General features: G+C 34.9%; 1 protein-coding gene across 1 annotated transcript in view; it reads right to left on the bottom strand.

Moving 5' to 3' along the window:
- The window catches only part of LOC138691458 (organic solute transporter alpha-like protein), a 114614-nt gene that overhangs the window by 93902 nt on the left and 3686 nt on the right, over positions 1–17026 (bottom strand). The window lies entirely within an intron of this gene.

Genomic DNA, 17026 nt, shown 5'->3' with positions numbered 1-17026 from the left:
CATTTCAAGAAATTATTTATTTTCTTAGGCAGTAGTAGTGGAAGTAATAGTGATATTAGTAGCAGTAGTATCAGTATCAACAACAGTATTGTACTAGTAACAGTGGTACTTAATTACTTACTGACTTTTAAGGAACCCGGAGGTTCATTGCCGCTCTCACATAAGCCCGCCATTGGTCCCTATCCTGAGCAAGATTAATCCAGTCTCTATGATCATATCCCACCTCTATCAAATACATTTTAATATTATCTTCCCATCTACGTCTCGGCCTCCCTAAAGGTCTTTTTCCCTCCGGCTTCCCAACTAACACTCTATATGCATTTCTAGATTCGCCCATACGTGCTACATGCCCTACCCATCTCAAACGTCTGCATTTAATATTCCTAATTATGTCAGGTGAAGAATACAATACGTGCAGTTCTGTGTTGTGTAACTTTCTCCATTCTCCTGTAACTTCATCCCTCTTAGCCCCAAATATTTTCCTAAGCACCTTATTCTCAAATACCCTTAACCTATGTTCCTCTCTCAAAGTGAGAGTCCAAGTTTCACAACCATAAAGAACAACCAGTAATATAACTCTTTTATAAATTCTAACTTTCAGATTTTTTGACAGGAGACTGGATGATAAAAGCTTCTCAACCGAATAATAACAGGTATTTCCCATATTTATTCTGTTTTTAATTTCCTCCCGAGTACCATTTATATTTGTTACCGTTGCTCCAAGATATTTGAACTTCTACACCTCTTCAAAAGATAAATTTCCAATTTTTATATTTCCATTTCGTACAATATTCTCGTCACGAGACATAATCATATACTTTGTCTCTTCAGGATTTACTTCCAAACCTATCTCTTTACTTGCTTCCAGTAAAATTCCCGTGTTTTCCTTAATCGTTTGTGGATTTTCTCCTAACATTTTCACGTCATCCGCATAGACAAGCAGCTGGTGTAACCCGTTGGCCAATTCCAAACCCTCTGTATTATCCTGGACTTTCCTAATGGCATACTCTAGAGCAAAGTTAAAAAGTAAAGGTGATAGTGCATCTCCTTGCTTTAGCCCAAACTGAATTGGAAACGCATCTGACAGAAACTGACCTATACGAACTCTGCTGTACGTTTCACTGAGACATATTTTAATTAATCGAACCAGTTTCTTGGGAATACCAAATTCAATAAGAATATCATATAAAATTTCTCTCTTAACCGAGTCATATGCTTTTTTGAAATCTATGAATAACTTATGTACTGTACCCTTATACTCTCCATCATCTGTCGAATACAAAATATCTTATCAATAGTTGATCTAATAGTGGTAGCAACAATAATACTAGTTGTAGTAGTATCAAAAGCAGTAGTAGTACTGTAGTAGTAGTAATATTACTGTAGTGGTATCAGCAGTGGTACAGGGTGAGGAATGGGAGACTATCTTTTTAAAAGTACAATAATTTTCTTTCAAAAGAACAAAACATTTATGTATGTATATTACAAGATATGAATATATTAGGAGAAAATCCACAAACGATTAGGGAAAACACGGGAATTTTACTTGAAGCAAGTAAAGAGGTAAGTTTAGAAGTAAATCCCGAAAAGACTAAGTATATGATTACGTCTCGTGACGAGAATAATGTACGAAATGGAAATATAAAAATTGGAAACATCCTTTGAAGAGGTGGAAAAATTCAAATATCTGGGAGCAACAGTAACAAATATAAATGATACTCGAGAGGAAATTAAACACGGAATAAATATGAGAAATGCGTGTTATTATTCGGTTGAGAAGCTTTTATCATCCAGTCTGCTGTCAAAAAATCTGAAAGTTAGAATTTATAAAACAGTTATATTACTGGTTGTTCTGTATGATTGTGAAACTTGGACTCCCACTTTGAGAGAGGAACAGAGATTAAGGTTGTTTGAGAATAATGTTCTTAGGATAATATTTGGGGCTAAGAAGGATGAAGTTACAGGAGAATGGAGAGAGTTACACGACACAGCACTGCACGCATTGTATTCCTTACCTGACATAATTAGGAACATTAAATCCAGGCGTTTGAGATGGGCAGGGCATGTAGCACGTATGGGCGAATCCAGAAATGCATATAGAGTGTTAGTTGGGAGACCGGAGGGAAAAAGACCTTCGGGGAGGCCGAGATATAGATGGGAAGATAATATTAAAATGGATTTGAGGGAGGTGGGATATGATGATAGAGAGTGGATTAATCTTTCTCAGGGTAGGGACCTATGGCAGGCTTATGTGAGGGCGGCAATGAACCTCCGGGTTCCTTAAAAGCCAGTAAGCAAGTAAGTACAAGATAGCTGTCACTCTTGGATTATTATTTTCAACCCAGAAACATCGAAATTAGCCTCATCAGACATCAGTAGCACGTCTAGTAGCAATGGATCTTGTTGAATTATTTCCTGCATTTGTCGACAAAAATATAAGCGATTCAATTTGTCGTTAGCTTTTAGTTGTTTTGTAGGTACGAAACGAAAGATCAAGATGCAGTATACGGCGTAGGCTGTGATTCAGTAAGTTCAGAGTGAGTGCGTGTCTTCGTGCTGAACCAGTTGGACTTTGCTGTAATGCAGTTCTCACCCTTTCAGTATTTTCAGGAGTGCGTACAATTTCCATTGGATTAGTTCTCTTTACAATACGCACTGAACCTGATTCTCTGCACTTATTTACTCATGAGGGAATTATTTTACGAATTGTAACTGGTCCTCTGCCTCGGTTATCTCCGTCGAAATGACACGGACCACACTATCATGTTTCGTGTAACTATCAACTGCAAACACACGATGTTGAATACTCCAATTAGCCATGTTGCATATTAAATCCAAACATGTACCAATGTATGTAATGTATGTATTTATTCACACTGCAATGGGTATATATCCGGTGGCAGTGGTAACTAATTACACTCAATAATGACAATAATATACTTATTAATTAAAATAGAATTAATAATAATACCAATAATTAATACAAATAATTAATACTAACAATAATAATAATAATAATAATAATAATAATAATAATAATAATAATAATAATAATAATAATAATAGGGAATATCCTAAATTAAATGAAGCACAATCACTTAAAATAACATTTAAAATAATTCTAATTTGTATCTTAAATCTAAGTTCGAAATAAAACCTACGAGTATGATATGTTCATATCTGCACAAGTACCTTTCCACATTACACTCATTTCGCAGTCAACTCACTCACTGCACTGGAACTACGACACATTTCACTGATTCTATCCTGATTTCACTAACACTTCAAAAACATTTCACTGTTCAAATACTTTGCACTGCCACTATAAACTATAAAGCTTCCCTGACAGGAACACGTTTCACTTACACAACACACTTCACTGACACAACATAATTCTTCACTGATACAACACTTCAATAACAAAATATAATTTACATCCTTTACATACTGTGTATAATTACCGTCTATTAGTAGAGTCCTTAAGCCTGTTTTTAAATACGTTTTTGGTTGTTGGTAAAGCCTTTAGTAAGTCTGCAGGTAAAGCATTCCAGTCCCTGATAGTACGATTGAGAAAAGAAAACTTTCCAGTGTCCGTCCTGTGTCTTCTTTCCCTTAATTTATAAGAATGGTCGTTCCTTGAAGAGTAATTTGGCGGCTGCAACCTATTTTTTATTTCTCTCCAGGCAGGCTCACCTCTGTATGTTTTGAACAGTGCGCATAATCGAATTCGCGTTCTCCTGTCCGTGAGTGTGTCCCATTTTAATGGTGAATTTTTCCGACAACACTTGAGAGCCCGTTTTTGAATCTTATCCAGTGTCTTAATATGTTCTAATCTGTAAGGATCCCAACATGCAGCACCATATTCCATTACTGGACGTACTAGTGATGCTGGACGTACTAGTAATAGCAATAGCAATAATGATAACGTCATGTATATCCTCTCTGTCAGGGGACTATGACAGTTGAGAACTTGAAAAAAAAAAAACTCGTTGTGGCATGTAACGAAAAAAGTAAGAGTAAGTACTAGAGATGAACAACGATCGAGGAAGCAAGACTAAAGGCGCCTGCAAAGCCGAAAACCCGCACGACAATGTTGTGTGTTGACGTAAAGACTGCTTGTGAGTGTTTCGAGACGTCGAGATTGATCACTCCCGAAGTTCCGAACGTCAAGCAGCATGAACAACAGACATATCCCAATTATTACAGTAAATAATGCCACTATTCCGTACCACTCCGTCGTCAGAAACCTCGGCATTTTCTTGGACGAAAATTTAAATTGGGAATGCCAAATAAAGGAAATATCCAAGAGAGTGTGCTATACCATGCATTCTCTTAACTCGTTCAGAAACTTCCTTCCGCCAGAATTAAAGCAGACTTTAGTGCAAACCCTCGTACTAACGCTATAGTAGCTTATGAAAAATGAATGGTCCCCTAAACGCCAGCAATCTGCATAAATTAGGAAAATTTCTTTTTAGAGTTAAAATTAGATGGGAAGAGAAAGTCAGAGCTCTAACGGAGATGGAATTATAAATGTTGAGTAGTCACACGATAAGAAACTACGAAGAGTAGTCAATGAAGTTAACAGAATAATTCTTAAGAGATTGAGCATAAAATGAAAAAGCTAAGGTAGGAGTTTTAAATACAAGAACTATACTTATTATTAGTTGTGTATTATTATTATTATTATTATTATTATTATTATTATTATTATTATTAGTATTGTAAACAGAGGATGCTTATAGGTCCATTATGTATTAGTTTGTGTTATATTTGTATAGAGAGTGATGGTGGATTAAGAACTGGAATACATCTAATCCGCCATGACGTGAACACAGATTGATGAAATAAATAAATAAATAAATAAATAAATAAATAAATAAATAAATAAATAAATAAACCCTCGTACTACCACTGTTTGACTATTGCGACGTAATACTTACAGACTTGACAACTGAACTTTCGAACAAGCTGCAGCGTGTGCACAATATGTGTGTCAGATTCATCAGCAATGCTCACAAATTTGACCACATTACACCCTCGTTCAAATCTTTATCCTGGCTCAACTTAGTAACCGTAGAACACTTCATTCGCTCTCTATTCTGTTTCGAGTTCTCCACACTTCTACTCCAAATTAATTTCGTTCCCCGTTTAACTACTTATCCTCCAATCACAATCTAAACATCAGGTCACAGGAGAGTCAAATCCTAGCAATTCCTGCCCACAGAACATCCCACTATTCATCCTCTTTTACTGTCTCAGTCCCCCGTGAATGGAATTCTCTACCTCAGAAGATTAGAGGCTGCCAGACAATAACCACTTTCAAAAAAAGGCTAAACGATTTCTTACGGGCGCAGTGAAATTGAAGTTATAATTGTGATCGAGTTTAATAATTTAATTTAATTTAGGTATGACTATTATTATTATTATTATTATTATTATTATTATTATTATTATTACATAATTATTTTATTGGTATTGTGAAGATGAAAACAATTGTCATTGTATTATATTAATTATGTATTATATTGTCTTGTATTGTAGTATTGTATTGCTTTGAATTGTATTGTATTATGTTATATTCATAGCAATGTAGTAATTTTCTATCATACTGATTGAGTGGAAGAGAAGGCCGAATGGCCTTAACTCTGCCAGTTAAAATAAACCATTATTATTATTATTATTATTATTATTATTATTATTATTATTGAATCGCCACAGTTGTTCATACCTGACTGAACTTTTGTCTACTTTGGCAACTGTTATATAGGATATATAAACAATCAAGTAGTCTATTTGAAACATTATATCTACCTTTCGTTTCCCAATCCGTTCCCCAATCTTTATTTAATTACTAGGCCCTTATTAAAAGACTAGGAACTTTCTTTTCATATGTTTGTGATCAAGTGTGCAATCTCAAGTAAAAAGATGTTAACATTATGTTTTATGTTCCTTAGAAATGCAAATTTATTTGAGAATTGTTTCTTTTTATTTATATAACCATAGGTAATATCACATAATAGAACCAGAACATTTTGATAACTAAGATACTGTTCTGCTTTGTCTTTTTGTCTCATTCAAACATTTATAATGTTATTTATTTCAATTATGTATGTTATTCAAAGTTATGAACTCTTTCTACCCCGACGAAACGCTGTTTCGAGAATGACGAGACGAGACTCGAAAGACAAATGCAACGAACACAGCGAGCGAGAGCGGCAGTTAGGTTTGTTCATCTCTAGTAAGTACTGAAATGTGATCAACATGTTTATTATATAGCCTATAATTAATTACTATTTTGATGATTTTACTATTTTCGTCAATTTAAATGCCCACTTTTAGTATTTTAGTTCCTTTTACCTGAATAATAATGCCTATTTGTCTGCCTATTTTAGCCAAAATAAATTCCTGAACTTGCGTGATCTACTTATTAGAACTGCCATTTGCACAGAGTTCTCGAGCGAAGAAAGTGGGTGCCCCAGCCTTGTCTGTAAATTGTACAAACCGGACTAATTTGCACCTTAAATTCCGATCCTGCAGTTTACAGTGAGCATGCGCGCTACACTGGTACAATCAACCAGAACATTCCTCACGCCTTGTTAAAATTCGAAACGCGGTGACGCAGTGAAAGTGTGACCAAGCGCAGCGCTGCAGACTTCTCTCTTATATAAACAGGATCAGTCTCTGCTTCAGAGCTCTTTGCACCTCTCTCCCATTTCAGTTACGTGTTGTTGTCTGCCATTTCCATGATAATTTTAACACTCTTCGCCTTTGACTCAGAACAATGTTATTCTCCGCATTATGTAACAGGGGAGGGATATAACTTTGGAACTAACTGCCTTATAAGAATGCAATCCTCTCTAGTTCGCTTTGTATTCCGTTATATGGCTTGTATTTCCTTTGTTCTCCTTCCATGACCCATGTTCTCCGTTTATATTCCTTATTCTTCTTATATTTTCTTTGTTATCCTTGTATTCCCTATATTATCCTTCTATTTTCCTTGTTTTCATTGTATTCTGCTTATTCTCCTTGTATTCCCTTTGTTATCCTCGCATTCCCCTTATTTTCTTTCTATTCCCTTTGCTGTCCTTCTATTCCCTATATTATCCTTCTATTCTCCTTGTTTTCATTGTATTCTCCTTGTATTCCCTTTGTTATCCTCGTATTCCCCTTATTTGCTTTCTATTCCCTTTGCTGTCCTTCTATTCCCTATATTATCCTTCTATTCTCCTTGTTTTCATTGTATTCTCCTTGTATTCCCTTTGTTATCCTTGTATTCTCCTTATTTTCTTTCTATTCCCTTTCCTGTCGTTGTATTCCCCATATTATCCTTCTACTCTCCTTGTTTTCATTCTATTCTCCTTATTCTCCTTGTATTCCCCTTGTTATCCTTATATGACCCTTATTTTCTTTCTATTCCCTTTGCTATCCTTGTATTTCCTATATTATCCTTCTATTCCCCGTGTTTTCATTGTATTCTCCTTATTCTCCTTGTATTCCCCTTGTTATCCTTGTATTCCCAATATTTTCTTTCTATTCTCCTTGCTGTCGTATTCCCTATATTATCCTTCTATTATCCTTGTTTTCAATGTATTTCTCCTTTCTCCTTGTATTTCCCTTATTTTCTCTCTATTCCCCTTTGTTATCTTTCTATTTCCTATATTATCCTTCTATTCTCCTTGTTTTCATTGTATTCTCCTTATTCTCCTTGTATTCCCCTTGTTATCCTTGTCTTCTCCTTATTTTCTTTCTATTCCCTTTGCTGTCCTTGTATTCCCCTTGTTATCCTTGTATTCCCCATATTTTCTTTCTATTCTCTTTGCTGTCATATTTCCTATATTATCCTTCTATTATCCTTGTTTTCAATGTATTTCTCCTTTCTCCTTGTATTCCCCTTGTTATCCTTGTATTCCCCTTATTTTCTCTCTATTCCCCTTTGTTATCCTTCTATTTCCTATATTATCCTTCTATTCCCTTTGTTTTCATTGTATTCTCCTTATTCTCCTTGTATTCCCCTTGTTATCCTTGTCTTCTGCTTATTTTCTTTCTATTCCCTTTGCAGTCGTTGTATTTCCTATATTATCCTTCTATTCCCTTTGTTTTCATTATATTCTCCTTGTATTCCTCTTGTTATCCTTGTATTCACCTTATTTTCTTTCTATTCCCTTTGCAGTCGTTGTATTTCCTATATTATCCTTCCATTCTCCTTGTTTTCATTGTATTCTCCTTATCCTCCTTGTATTCCCCTTGTTATCCTTGTATTCCCCATATTTTCTTTCTATTCTCTTTGCTGTCGTAGTTCCTATATTATCCTTCCATTCTCCTTGTTTTCATTGTATTCTCCTTATTCTCCTTGTATTCCCCTTGTTATCCTTGTATTCCCCATATTTTCTTTCTATTCTCTTTGCTGTCGTTGTATTCCTTATATTATCCTTCTATAATCCTTGTTTTCAATGTAGTTCTCCTTTCTCCTTGTATTCCCCTTGTTATCCTTGTATGCCCCTTATTTTCTCTCTATTCCCCTTTGTTATCCTTCTATTTCCTATATTATCCTTCTATTCTCCTTGTTTTCATTGTATTCTCCTTATTCTCCTTGTATTTCCCTTGTTATCCTTGTCTTCTGCTTATTTTCTTTCTATTCCCTTTGCTGTCCTTGTATTCCCTATATTATCTTTCCATTCCCCTTGTTTTCATTGTTTTCTCCTTGTATTCCACTTGTTATCCTTGTATTACCCTTATTTTCTTTCTATTCCCTTTGCTATCCTTGTATTCCCTAAGTTATCCTTCTATTCCCCTTGTTTTCATTGTATTCTCCTTATTCTACTTGTATTCCCCTAATTCTTATTTATTCCCTTTATTCCCCTTTTCCCCTAGTTATCCTTGTATTCTTCTTCTACTTTCTTTGTTATCTTTGTATTCTCCGTGTTCTCCTTATATTCCTCTTGTTCTCCTTCTCTTCTCTTGTCCTTGTATTTCCCTTTTATCCTTGTTTTCCTTGTATTACGTCTATTCTTTTCTTCTCCTTTTTGTCGTTGTATACTCATTGTTATCCTTGTATTTAACTTATTCTCCTTTCCTTTTCCTCTTTGTATAACACTTTTGTTATCCTACTCCTTTCCTTCTTCTCGTCGTGGACCCGATCATAATATTCGAGGCGCATTACAATTTAGTCGAGGAGGGTAATCAGGAGAAAAGGGCAATTTATGAACCGACTATCCCTCATTACAAAACATCATATAAACTCAGAGGTATACAAGTCATCGGTTTAATCACAGTCTAGTATATACAGTCACGAAGCTTGAGTTGTGAGGGTACTAGGAACAATAGACTATGCCGGTACTATTTCGCATTGTCTGTGATGAGGCGATAGTAGCGATCCTAGTGGTCAGGAACTATCTATGGATGCATATTCCCTACGTATTGAGCTTCGTGACTGTATATACTAGACTGTGGTTTAATGGTGGGCGCTAGAGGAATCATAACAAAAGAATTCGCGTCATTCTGTCATAACCAACAACAATAAAGGAAATTTATATGCTAACATAGTGGGGTTCTCTACAATTTTACCGCGACACTTGTACTTCAACTCAAATTGAAGGGTTGATAGCAAAAACCGGACAAGTCCAAGATATTAATTTTTCAGAAAACGAGAAAAAACTGTCCCTCACGTTTCTATGACAATAAAATAATGTGACATATTTTATATACGTTTCTCATATATATCTACGTACCAACTTTTGTAAAAAAAAAAAAAGTTTCACACTTCTCTTTTATATTGTTTCTTGGAAAAAGAAAACACTTTTGGGCATATCCGTTTTTTGCAGAAAATTGTATATTTACACACATGAATTGAGAAAAAGTACATGAAATCATGTTTCAGTTTCATTCATATTGTCAACTGTATCAACATACAAATAAATACTTTATAAGTGTTTTATTAAATTAAAAACTTAATATTGGAATGATTTCCTATACAAGAAAAACAATATAGTTATGTTTATATTTTTCTGTTTCTAAATTTGTGTTCTTCAGTCTTTGAATCCTTGGCACGTCAGGTGTATCAAGTAAATACGAAAAATAACAATTCTAATAACACAATAAACTTTGCTCAATCAGAAAATATATTTTTGTAGTTGTTGTTGTTATTATTATTATTATTATTATTATTATTATTATTATTATTATTATTATTATTATTATAGCTGTTGATTTCACTCATCACACCCACTGCTATTGCCACCATCTGCCACCTCAACATTCTCCTCATTGTCGCCCTCGGTAGCGTAGTTGGTATAGCGCTAGCCTTCTATGGTCGATCTATGGTCGAGATTGCGGGTTCGATCCCGACCGAGGTCGATGGCGTTTAAATGCGACAGGCTCATGTCAGTAGATTTACTGGCATGTAAAAGAACTCCTGCGGGACAAAAGTCCGGCACACCGGCGACGCTGATATAACCTCTGCAGTTGCGAGCGTCATTAAATAAACCATAATATTTCTTTCTTCTCATTCCGATGACTTGCTTTTTTTTTTTTTTTTGATCTGGTTCATTTTGATGATCATTCATTTGTAAAGCCAAAAATATTTAATCAATAACACCGACAATAACAGCTAGTATGACAATAAAAAAAGAAGACAACACTAATGCATTGTTTATTATATTTTCTAACCAGAATCGGATAAGTTGTGACTTGTCTGTCTTTTGCTAGAAAGACGTTGAACTAATCCGTTTTTTGGAGAGGAGAAGCGCTAAATTTTCAAACACTCATCATGGAGTGAGGACAAGTATTGCAGAAGTCCTAAGACACCTTGGTTGGGAGGTTCATGAAGAGGTTCAATGCATTTCGGCCGCAGATTCCAACAGGCGCGCGGACATCATAGCCATCGATAGGGTTATGGATAAGGCCATGGTGTTAGATCCAACCATCCGCTTTGAGAGAAACCTCTCACAAGCAGACGAGGTCAACAAGGAAAAACAAGAAATATATGAACCATGCGTACCTTTCCTCTCTTCTAAATATAACATGCCTGTTAATCAGTGGGTCGTCAAAGGTATGTTATTTGGAGCGAGAGGTTCCCTTCCGCAGTCTACCTACCAACTGTTAGTGAAATTAAAATTCCAAGTCTTTCAAATACAAAACATCTTATTACAAATTCTTAGGGATTCATTACATATCATTCAATATCATCTATATTTTCAGAAAGGTAATTTTATCAACATGACATTTTGGCATCAAGCGCATCTAAAATCCAAAATTTAGTATTTTTTTTTAATTAATCGACTTAAAAAAATAACTGTTCTATATTCTGGATCCTTGTGGTCACCCTCACTGGAGGGCTGATAATGTAATCAAATCCTTCCCCCAATGACACAAATCTGGTTTTTGTAGAAACTTGTTATGTCAATAGGTGTCGCTTGAAATGAAGTTAAGTGAACTGTACTAGGCTCAAAATTGGAATTTTTGGATTTTTATAGTTTTTGCTATCAACCCTTCAATTATGGTTGAATTGTCTCATTTTATTTTACTTTATTCTTTAATCCTTTTACTTCAGTGCATATTTTCGTGGTTTTATATTGCAAGCCATTTAATTTGCTAGAAGTTTCAATTTAAGTAAACCATTTTCTTGTTAGACATTTATAGGCCTATAAGTTACACATTAAATGTCACTGTTTAACATTCTGTCTTTGGCAAACTCACCAAGTTGAGGAAAATTACTTTAAACGTAATTGTCTCTTGGTTCAAAAACGCGTGAGTATCAACCAAATAGTTATCCCGTCTAGTACACATTACACGCCTTGGTACGTTATTAGACTCTAGAGCTGATCAGATATTACCCAGCTGGTCATTGTCGGAAATCGTCGTGAGAATCCACATCTGGCTCATCGTTGAATTGAACAGCTGTACTGACACTTCAAGGAGAAAGTTGCATTCCTCACGAGTGCTGACGTCACCGAAGGATCGAGACAGAGTTTGAAACTATACGGAAGCATTTTAAGCAGGAAATAATACGCACAAGTTCAGATCGAGCCGCCACTGACAAGAACGTCTCATGGTAGATAGTTAGCCATGTTTCTTCTCTGCTTACAAATGCACAGAAACCAATCAACCGCCATCTTTATTCTGGTGGTATTCAGAGAGTTATCATTAGGGCTCGAAGTTTTACTAAAAATCGGGAAAATATTTATTTTTTACTTACTTACTTACTTACTTACTTACTTACTTACTTACTTACTTACTTACTAACTTACTGGCTTTTAAGGAACCCGGAGGTTCATTGCCGCCCTCACATAAGCCCGCCATCGGTCCCTATCCTGAGCAAGATTAATCCAGTCTCTACCATCATATCCCACCTCCCTCAAATCCATTTTAATATTATTTCCCATCTACGTCTCGGCCTCCCCAGAGGTCATTTTCCCTCTGGCCTCCCAACTAACACTCTATATGCATTTCTAGATTGGCCCATACGTGCTACATGCTCTGCCCATCTCAAACGTATGGATTTAATGTTCCTAATTATGTCAGGTGAGGAATACAATGCGTGCAGTTCTGTGTTGTGTAACTTTCTCCATTCTCCTGTTACTTCATCCCTCTTAGCCCCAAATATTTTCCTAAGAACCTTATTCTCAAACACCCTTAACCTATGTTTCTCTCTCAAAGTGAGAGTCCAAGTTTCACAACCATAAAGAACAGCCGGTAATATAACTGTTTTATAAATTCTAACTTTCAGATTTTTTGAAAGCAGACTGGACGATAAAAGCTTCTCAACCGAATAATAACAGGCATTTCCCGCTCAAACACTTGATCATAATTTCCCAAAAGAATCTCATAAATCCTCCCTTTAATGATATTATTTTTCGTAATATTGATGTGACTACGGATAGTATAGGCCTATACAATATACTGTAGAATGCTAAAAATAACAAAATGGAGATCTAAGAAAGATTTTGTAATGTATGTAGTTAGTATAAGGTCCAGAGGTTATGTTGCATTTACTTGTAGGTAACATTCTTTTGGATTTTATGTGAATACCAATTTGTTCCTTCATACTAGACTAGACGGCATTTCGGAAGGCGGTCAGCTGCTATATGCGCCGTAGCATTTCTGGTATGTGACGTCACAAGCTTGTACAGTAGAACCAATCGGAATCATTCTGTAACAAGTACTTCCCGAGTTCGTTTGTTCACGTGTGAGTGTTTCAATACATTGAATAAGTAAAATTAACATTTACTGTACGTGTAAGATAAATAAATGGAAGAAGAGACTGTAAAAAAACAATATTGCATAGCCAGGCGAGGAAAACAGTGTTTAAGGTGTAGGCTATAATTATTTTAAAAACGTTGACGAGCACAACGCTGCCGGCCATCTTGATGCTGGCTGCAACGTTGCCAACGCGCAAGAAACGACTGCAGAAGCATGTGGTGTGGGATTGAGAACCGTGCAAAGAATATTGTTAGTGAAGGAAAGAGGGTTTGTTTGGTGTCATGCTTACAGTAATCAACGGCTAAGGTCATTATTGTGTTCTGATAATTTAAATTCTCTGCTGCGCTATTTGTATTGCACGTGCGCGTGAAGTACGATGTGGCAATGTTGTACGCTGCCTTGCCCTCTCTATCTGTCTCTCTCGACGCAAACGCTAGCAGACTACCGCCTTCCGAATTGCCGTCTACACTAGTAACTATATACAAAAAAAAATCTCCGCATTATCTTGTTCGTAGCCGTTCTGCACAATTATCCATTTTAGTAATTAAATAGAACGTTACAATTATATAAACATTTTAACTTGGGGACTTGAATTCTTTCTAACTATAAATTGACAATACGAAAGTGGACTCACTATTACGTAGCACGGAGTGATTCAAATGTGTTTCTCCCTATAAATTCGTCACAAACATCTTCTAAATCTAACTTTTCAGCACTATCCTTGTGTGGCACCTGATGTTGGTAGGAGAGATGAATAAAGTGCACACCAACAATGCATCCTTACTTATTGAAATTTTACTTGAGGTGTGAAAATTATTAGAATAATCTTAATTTTAAAGATTTTTTAATAGTTCCTTCACAAATATTAATTGAATTGATGAATATTGGTATAGAATATTACTATACTGATGTAGGATATATTTACTACTAACAATGCCGGAAAGCATTGTTGTACATTGGTATTTTTCTTATTTTACAATTGTTATGGGAATTCAGAAATTATTATATTATGTTGGCGGAATTGGAAACATAAAAAATTATATGCACAAAACAGATGTATACGTTCATTTGAACCTTCACAACAATGTAAACGCAAAGAACAATTTGTTTAAAGCATTTCTTAATTAATTTTTTATGTTTCCAATTCCGGCAACATAATATAATAATTTCTGAATTCCGATAACAATTGTAAAATAAGAAAAATACCAATGTACAACAATGCTTTCCGGCATTGTTAGTAGTAAATATATCCTACATCAGTATAGTAATATTATATACCAATATTCATCAATTCAATGAATATTTGTGAAGGAACTATTAAAAAACCTTTAAAATTAAGATTATTCTAATAATTTTCACACCTCTGTATTGTAGTTTACTGATTTCAATAAGCAACCATCACATATCATTATCTTGTTTAATCAACTATCCGAAGACAGGTTTCTACCTCATAAATGATACCGGTAAGGCATCACACATGAGGTAACTAAGCCAGAAAATAATGGCAAAAGAAATTATGATGATAATAGCAATAATAATAATAATAATAGTAATAATAAATTAATAAGACGATAAATTATTGGGTGGGCTCAGGCCCCACGGGCCCATATAAGTTGGCGCCACTGTGCAGCACTCACCAGAATAAATTACGCTGTCTCTCCAACTGCTGAAGAATTACAGTAGGCTACACAATGAGATTCATCCTCAAGTTTTCCATCACAAATTACTTACAATTATCTCGAAACACTGCCTTGTACTGAGAAAAAGAGCGTAGAGACATGTTTTTGATTGGAAACGAAAACAGAGGCAGCTGATGTTTATGAAATTGTAATTGCTTCCTGAATCAGCGTTATGATAAATTACAAGGCAGTAATATGTCGGCGATGTATGCAATGAAGGGGGAAAGGAACTGGCCAACCTACACTTTATCTCCTGGCCTAATTGCCTCATAAGTGGTGCGTCTCACTTGTGAGGTTCAGACCTACCTTCGGACAGTTTGACTAAACAACTAAATGACACATCAATGTTTATGTGTGTTAGTTACAGTACAATCTTTAGTGGTATCAGCTCTTATCGCTTGTGGTGAGAGAGCAGACTGCAGTTCTGCAGATAGGCAATTCCGAGAAACAGTTGCCAGCTGTTACGTCTAAGCAACTGCACTGTACATTCGGATGATGATTAATCTGAAATGGGGCTTTTCTTAAAAATTATTTGATGAAAACTTAATTTTTATGTCTTTATGTGAATATTTGAAAATATGTATCTACACAAAAAAATCATATGTTTTTACCTGAAATGAAATTTAAAATATATTGATAAATGGGCAACTTACTAGTGTTTTATATTTAAGCACGTGTGCTTACAGCTGTTCCGATATATGCACCATCGTCAGAGCCTACTGGATCATAGCGTCATCTTGATATCGCTGCCTGTTGTAAGGGTGTGTTTGTGTGTTGTAGTGTGGAGTCAAATAGTGTGTGTGTTCTGAAATTGATCTGTGTGTTGAGAATTTGATTTGGGTGTGTTTTAGTGTGTCTGTATATTGCATATTGTTCTAATGTGTTGAGTTTTTAGTTTTTGGGTTGAATGTGTACGATTTCCATGTCTGTATATTATATGTTATTGTATGTGTGGTTAGCATTAGTTATGTGTTCGGCATATGTAGATGTATTGTGTCCTCTGGTTATTGCTGCAATGTGTTCTTTGTAGCGTGTTTGAAACACACAAAATACAACACAAACACAAGAACACAAGAAATATATCACACTAACATACGAAAATAAAAGCACACATAACATCGCATCTTCATTCAGAAAGCAGAAATACAACATAGCATACAGAACAAAAAACACACTACAAAGACACTTCAACACACAAACAACACAAACAAATAAATACAACCACACAGGCGTATAGAAACTCACATATAATAGTTGCGACAAGTTCTACTGAAGAGAATGACGCATATAAATATCTATACCACACCGCTATTAAGTATATGAAAAAGATCCAACCCCACTTAATTAATAACTATAAAAATGTTTGATTTTTCATAACAATATTATTATCTTACGTAAGTTTTGTAGTTTATAATATATATATATATATATATATATATATATATATAAATGATAGCTGCCACTCAGTAAATTATAGAAATGAAGATCTAATTTAAGATATTCTGTACAGCTATTTATATAACCCCAAAAGTTTCACTTTCATATAATTATCATCAATATAGCATTAATATGTATAATTAATGAAAATAGTCACATCATGGCATTAACTATAGTAATATTTCATTTCTAATGGTAATAATGTCATCAAACCACCTCAAGTTTTGTAGATTTTAATATCCAATACACAGCTGTACTCAGAAAATTACACACCGCAGAATCAGATCTGTAACTTATTTTTAGCAAGTCTTGAAGCTTTTAATAACCAATTGAATTTGAGCTCTAAATATGTCAGCAATCCTGCAGGTCATGGCCTATTGTTTATTGTAGTGTGTTTTGTTTTATTCTGAAATGCAATTAGTTCTCAAAACTGACGAAAGATGGATTTTGGAAAATTGGAAAATTATGTAGGAAAACTAACGCTTCACTGAAAGTTACTATTTTTCTGGAAATCCTTGGATGCCAAGCTTGAAAATGACGGTTCACTCGTTAAAATCCGTTCAGCCGTTTTCCAGTAATTTTCATTACCAGTTCAAACTATATATATATATATATATATATATATATATATATATATATATATATATATATATACTGATATTGCAATATATTGCACACCTAATTTCGATAATCGATATACATTGCAGAAAATA

This window comes from Periplaneta americana, chromosome 16, assembly GCF_040183065.1.
Source record: "Periplaneta americana isolate PAMFEO1 chromosome 16, P.americana_PAMFEO1_priV1, whole genome shotgun sequence".
In the NCBI taxonomy this organism is placed as follows: domain Eukaryota; kingdom Metazoa; phylum Arthropoda; class Insecta; order Blattodea; family Blattidae; genus Periplaneta; species Periplaneta americana.
The sequence above is the reverse complement of the archived record's forward strand: the minus strand, read 5'-3'. Positions and strand labels throughout refer to the sequence as shown.